Genomic DNA, 6,825 nt, shown 5'->3' with positions numbered 1-6,825 from the left:
AGGAAAAATCAGTTGTCCCCTCAAGAAGCTTCTATTCTAGCATAGAAGACAACATGTCAGCCGCTGTGTCCACACCAGCTGTCTACAGTGGAGGTGGGAGGCCTTTGTGTAAGGGTTAAAAAGCCTCTAGAAGCAAGGAATTCAGTTCAAGGCATGTGGGAGGACCTGAGGGAGGAGAGGTTCTGTGTTGCAGTTGAGTCCTACATGGAGGTGGGGCATAGCCCCAAGAGGTGGTGTCTGATTCCAGGTACCACGCCTCCCTCCTTCTTCTTTTGGCACATACAGGTCCCTTTCTTTTCTTTAGTATTTCTTTGGGATATAAGCCCAGTAGTAGCACTGCTGGATCAAAGGGTATGCACAGTTTGATAACTTTTGGGGCATAGTTCCAAATTGCTCTCCAGAATGGCTGGATTCTTTCACAACTCCACCAACAATGACTCAGTGTCCCAGTTTTCCCACATCCCCTCCAACATTCATCATTATTTGTTCCTGTCATCTTAGCCAATCTGACAGGTGTGTAGTGGTATCTCAGAGTTGTCTTAATTTGCATTTCTCTGATCAGTAGTGATTTGGAACACTTTCATATGAGTGGATATAGTTTCAATTTCATCCTCTGAAAATTGTTTGTTCATATCTTTTGACCATTTATCAATTGGAGAATGGTTTGATTTCTTATAAATTAGGGTCAGTTCTCTATATATTTTGGAAATGAGACCTTTGTCAGAACCTTTAATTTTAAAAATATTTTCCCAATTTGTTACTTCCCTTCTAATCTTGTTTGCGTTAGTATTGTTTGTACAGAAACTTTTTAGTTTGATGTAATCAAAATCTTCTATTTTGTGATCAATATGATCTCTAGTTCTCCTCTGGTCATAAATTCCTTCCTCCTTCACAGGTCTGAGAGGTAGACTATTTTCTGTTTCTCTAATCTATTTATTATCTCAAAGAATAAAGTTTTCTTTCGCTTTACCCCTACCTCCTGGTAGTCTGTCTCTATGGGATCTGGGTTGGTGCCCAAAGATGAGTAAGCGTGGCCTAGCCGTGCCTTTAAGCATTAAGAGTAGCTCTAAGGGGAGCTACCAGGTTAGAGTAGTCCATAGGGGTGCAACCAGTGGTGTCTGAACAGGGACAATTTTGGCTAGGACCTCACCTTGTAGCAGGCCTACAAGTGGGAAGAGAGACAGAACTCTACTCTAAAGTGAGTAGAAAGTTAGGAAAATAGGACAGATTATTATGAGGGTCCCAAAGCAGGAAGTACCAGGGAAAGAAGCTTATAGAATAGTAAAGCAAGCAGAATTGGAAATGAATTTTAAAAAGTGGGAGATAATAGGTAGTCAGATGGCTTCCTATGATAAGAAAACTCCAGAAGCCATCCTGGAATGGCATCAAGTGATTGGGGGCACTTTAAGAGGTGCAAGCCGCAATCCATTAAAAGTAGATAATGAAGTGCAAAGGGAGAGTCATAAAACAAATGAAAGTTATAAAACAAATGAGGGTAGTAAACCAGCACTCACCTGGACCAACCCTAAATGCCCATAAAATAGAGCCGGTGGAAATTAGCTATGGGCAAGAATCAGGAAATAAACAGGAAGATGAAGGAGGTGCATGTGACATTACAGGAAGAAGTAGAAAGGAAGAAGCAGGAAGTGGATATGACAGAGGGGGAGGGGGCAGGGATAAGATGAGTAATGAGAAAATAAACAGAGAGACTTATGACCTTAAAGTAAAGGACAATGATAAAACAGAGGGAGGAGAAAGCAAACAGAGGGAAGGTGAAATTATGTGAAATTATAAAACAACAGTTGGAGGCTAACATATAGAATCAATGTCTAGCCCATGGAATAGCCTTGTATTTATTATGAAGAAAAAATCTGGAAAATTCATAATGCTAGTGACCTTAGGGTTATTAATGCTACTATTGAACCTAAGGGAGCCCTACAGACTGGCATGCCCATCTCCTAATCTATACCCACCAGCTGGCTAGTTACAGTAATAGACATACAAGATAGTTTCTTCTCCATCCCTCTGGCCTCAGAGGATAAGAAAAAAATTTGCTTTTACCATTCCTTCTACAAATAATGCAGGATCTGATCTTCACTACCCAGGAGATGCCCAAAACAGCTCCATAACAGAGAGATGACTACCCTTGCCAGGACCAGTTTAATGATTGGATCCAACATACTTCCTTTCCCAACCCCTTCTATTGTATCCCATGGGCTCTATATAGCCATTTTTGTATTGTTGTTTCTTTTGCTTTTGCCTACTTTGCTAGGATGCGTATTCTTTAAAAAAAAAAATTCTTTAGAGGTACTTATGGAAGAGCTTCTCATTTGTCAACATGGGAACACTCTGTCTTATTAATAAAAGAGGGGGAGATGTAAGGATTAAAAAGCCTCTAGAAGGAAGGAATGCAGTTCAAGACATGTGGGAGGACCTGAGGAATGAGAGGTTCTGAGTCGAAGGTGAGTCCTACATGGAGGTGGGGCATAGCCCCAAGAGGCAGTGTCTGATTCCAGGTACCACGCCTCTCTCCTTAGTGCTCTCAAAGCCTAGCATGCCTCCCGTCTTCTTCTTGGGCCAATCCCACCATGCCAGGTTCCTAGAGAACCTCCCCCTTCCTTCACATCCTCAGGAGGGTATAAATATATGCTATCTAAGAATAAAGTTCTCTTTCACTTCACCCCTGCCTCCTAGTGGTCTGTCTCTATGGGATCCAGGTTGGTGCCCAAAGCCTAGCCGTGCCGTCCACAGATGGGATTAAGTGTAACTCTAAGGGGAGCTACCAGGTTAGAATAGTCCATAGGGGTGTAACACTTTGCATGACTGTGCTTCCAAGTGTTCTCATACAGGATGTGACCTTTGGGTAAATCCCTTCTCTCTGCTTCAGTTTGCTTTTTAAAATTGATGACCATTGGGCCAGATCCATTAAGAAGTGTATGATTCTGAAATTTGGAACAAAAAAATCTTACAAAAATGAGTGTTGAAAACTATCTGTACTTGCATTTGGAAAAATAAAATATTATTGGTGGGGGGGAAGGATAGTGTTTTCATCTGGGATAAGACTTAATTTCTGGCCTTTGGAAAATTCACAGGATATTTTTTTCTCCTCAGTGATCATGGAAATGTTTTAGCTGTACAACACATAATACTTGCTAGCTTCACACAAACACTTGATGCCATTTTCTTAACATAGCACTGTCTGATTTCACCTTCAAAAATCCCCATCTCTCTCTGATAGAAGCCATAACTTTCCCGATTCCACAGGCAGTAATTTCCTAGTAAGGCATTTCTCCATTTTATTCCAACTGAACATATAAAATGTGTTTCTCTATATTCCACTGGTCTTTGGGGAACTTTGATTTCAGTTCTGGCTCTGAATCTGTAAGGGCTGTCACCTTGGGCAGATTCCTCCTCCATGCTTCAGGTCCCTTCTCTAAATTGAGGAGCATTGAATTAGGCCAGTTATGAAGTGTACTTCAACTCTGAAGTCCTTTGGATCTTGGTGTTTTAGGAGTTGATGACCTTCAAGGATCTAGCTGTGGACTTTAGCCTGGAGGAGTGGGATCTGTTGGACCTGGATCAAAAAGAGCTGCACAAGGAGGTCATGCTGGAGAATGTTGAGAACTTGCTCTCCCTGGGTAAGGAGTGCTTCCCTTGGAACTCTGGAACTGCCATCAAAAGGAATGTCATAGTCCCCTCCCTAGGGTTCAGAGTTTCAGGCTTTTATCAGTTCTTAGAAAGGCCCAAGGGTTGCCTTCTGTCCCCAAGAGACAGAGTCCTCCTGCTTCCTGGTTCTTCTATGAGTGGTCTTTGCATTGTAGGATGAGAACCCGGCAGTTGTGTTTGCAAACCTTCTGAAAACTGGTCCTGCCTCTTTTCACTGAACATGGGATAGGCGAAGGAACCTCTTCCTTGTGGGGGGGAACCACTTTGTCTTTGCACTGTTCTTTTAGGTTAAAAAAAATTGCATTTTTACCTCACTGCCCCTGGAACTCATACATTCCCAGTACTGCAAGTGGGCCCTTGTTCTTCCTTTATACATCCCCCAAAGGTCTGGTCAGATACAGGGGGAGAAAGGGATTTGCAGAAAGGCTGGATCTTATCCTTTGTGTACAAATCTTGCTGCAGATGAAATGTGAATATAATGAAGAAGGGAAGGCCTCTTCCTACAGCATAGATCTCATTAGACATTTAAATTTTATACTGTGTATAAAGATCAGAAAAAAGATTTGAGTTTTTCTCTGAAATCCCAATATTGGTATCCAGAGAAGGGTCTTTATAATGGGGGGAACCAATTGTTTTAATCTCTTTTCTCTATCAATAATTAAGAGATTTTAAAATCTGATTTTAAATTGTTTTTATGACTTAATTTTCCTCTTCATTCTCTTGTTTATTCCTAAATTCTTTGACTTTCCATCTGTGTAATAAGTTATATGTTACATGTTCTAATTTTCTTTTAAAATATTTGTGGCTTAGGTCTCCATTTTGACTTATCTTGCTAAATTATGTTGAGTGAGTTGGATCAGATGTGAGGTCTTTTCAGAAGTCTGACCCCCAGAAGAGTGCCACAGTTTAGGCTACATTTCCAGGAAAACTCTTCCCCTTATACCTTGCTTAGTCTTGCACAAACAAATTTGCTACATCAGAAAGCTTTGTAATGTATAGTTACTGTTAAGTGGAATGGGTTTATATGAAAGATTGGGAGGCTAGTGTCAGATATCAAACAAATTCCAACCTTGTATTTGACAAATATAAAAAGTAAAGACTTGGGGATAAGAAATTATTATTTGGTTAAAATTTTTAATATTCATTTCAAAGGAAAATATGCTAAACAGGTAAGTTTTCAAATAGTCTAGCTACAATTTTTCATGTTAATTTTAGAGTCCAGATGAGGAGAACAGTTCATTTTCTAGGGGCACATTTACATAATCCCCTAGAAATTATTTTTTGCAATAATAGTTTTTCTGAGAAAATATTTTCCCCTAAATTCCAAAATGAGAAAAATCAGGATAAAAATAGTGGCATGAATGTATTTGAAACAAGAGAGAAAATTAGCAAATAACATGAATTCAGTTGTTTATCTTAGAAACAGTCATGTTGTGGCTCATCCAGCCTTAGCAGCCCAGCAGCTTGTGAGCTTCTAGACCTTATTGGGGGAAGGGCTGGGGGACTAGGTGACAGGAAACCAAGATCAGGTGAGGAATAATGAGAGAGAGAGAGAGAGAAAGAGAGAGAGAGAGAGAGAGAGAGAGAGAGAGAGAGAGAGAGAGAGAGAGAGAGAGAGAGAGAGAGAGAGAGAGAGAGAGAGAGAGAGGAGAGAGAGAGAGAGAGAGGAGAGAGAGAGAGAGAGAGAGAGAGTAGTATGCCAGTAGTATGTCCTTCTGGGAACATTAGTCTTTTCTCATGGGACTATAAGGTTATAACACCCAGATAATCTGTTTCCTCCCTTCCTTGCAATCTCCAAGGACATCCTTTTCCCTTGAGACAGAACAGAGGGGTGGTGAGTCACCATTCTGAGTTCTCACAGCCATTGAATAGGGATCAAGCTTTAGGGAAAACCTGAGCTAGTTTGGATCCTCTGCCTCCTTGGAGCTGGCCCTCAACCTTTTCCCGTTCTTCTGTGCTACCTTGAGATACAGAAGGGATGCTTGAAGCTCATTTAAGGAGTTCTGTAGAACTTAGAAAACAGGGCAGGAGGAAACATGTCAGGGTAACAAAACATATCCAAGGCAAAAAATGCAACAGCAAGCTTCATACATTATTAAGAGGATTGGGTTGATTGATCCAGTTCAATAACCCATCTGCAATATCATGAGGATCAATATGAGAAAGAGATGCTTTATGTTATATCTTAGATAATTGACTAATTTCCCATGTAATATTTTCAGAATTCAGCTTGTTCAATATTTGCTCAATAGTTCACTTGTTAGAATTGGAATACACATAAGGAATTACATAGATAAAAGAATAACAATAATCATGTTCCCAAATGAAATAAGTTTCTAATTGTACATTCCTACCCTATGCTGGGGTTGGGGCTGGTGGTGAGACTGAGGAGCTGGGCAAAAATTTGGTTTTGCCCAATGGCTCAGTGTAAAAGCTTCTAAAAAGGTCTCAAGTAAAGCATAGCTCAGGAATTCCTGGAAACTTTCAGGTATCTTCAAGTTGAAAAGCATTTCCATGGCTTTTCCCTTTTACACTTGATTTTGCTCTCCCAACAGGATTCACAAAACAATTGTGTTAAAAACAAATAAATAGTTTTTTTAAAACAGAAAAAAAAAAAAAAAAAACTTACCAATTTAATGGGAGTGCTAGGGGCAATTTTGGAATATGCTGGTAGAAAGCCAAGCCTCAGAATCTTGGGAGACCTCTCTGAGCCAGTCTGACTCAGTGTTCCTGACACCCTTGTGAATATTTTTTTTTTCTTTGAAAGTTATTTAGAAGCTTTGGAAAAATGGGATTGCCATGGTTGAACTTTGCCTTGTGTATCATAGAGAGTAGATTTGTTTGAAGCTTTCAGACCAGATTTGTTGCTTAATCAGGATGTGCTGGTCACCCTGAGCCCAGAGCCCTTTGGGGGACAGGGATGGTGATCACTGAGGCAAGGAATTTTCTGAGATCTACCTTTTCAGCAACCTGTGTGCTGTATTTGGAAATGGCTTCAAGCTGAGCACTAAACTGGTGTTATCTTGTTCCTGGTTTTGAGCTCCATCAATGTAAAACTTCCTAAAGGTTCTGGTTTTTTCTATTTCAGCTCTTGCTTCTATCAGATGAAAATATTAGTGAATTTTCTAAATAGGCGATCACATCACACTCTCAGAATCA

Source organism: Sminthopsis crassicaudata, chromosome 3 (assembly GCF_048593235.1).
Source record: "Sminthopsis crassicaudata isolate SCR6 chromosome 3, ASM4859323v1, whole genome shotgun sequence".
Taxonomy (NCBI): Eukaryota; Metazoa; Chordata; class Mammalia; order Dasyuromorphia; family Dasyuridae; genus Sminthopsis; species Sminthopsis crassicaudata.
The sequence above is the reverse complement of the archived record's forward strand: the minus strand, read 5'-3'. Positions refer to the sequence as shown.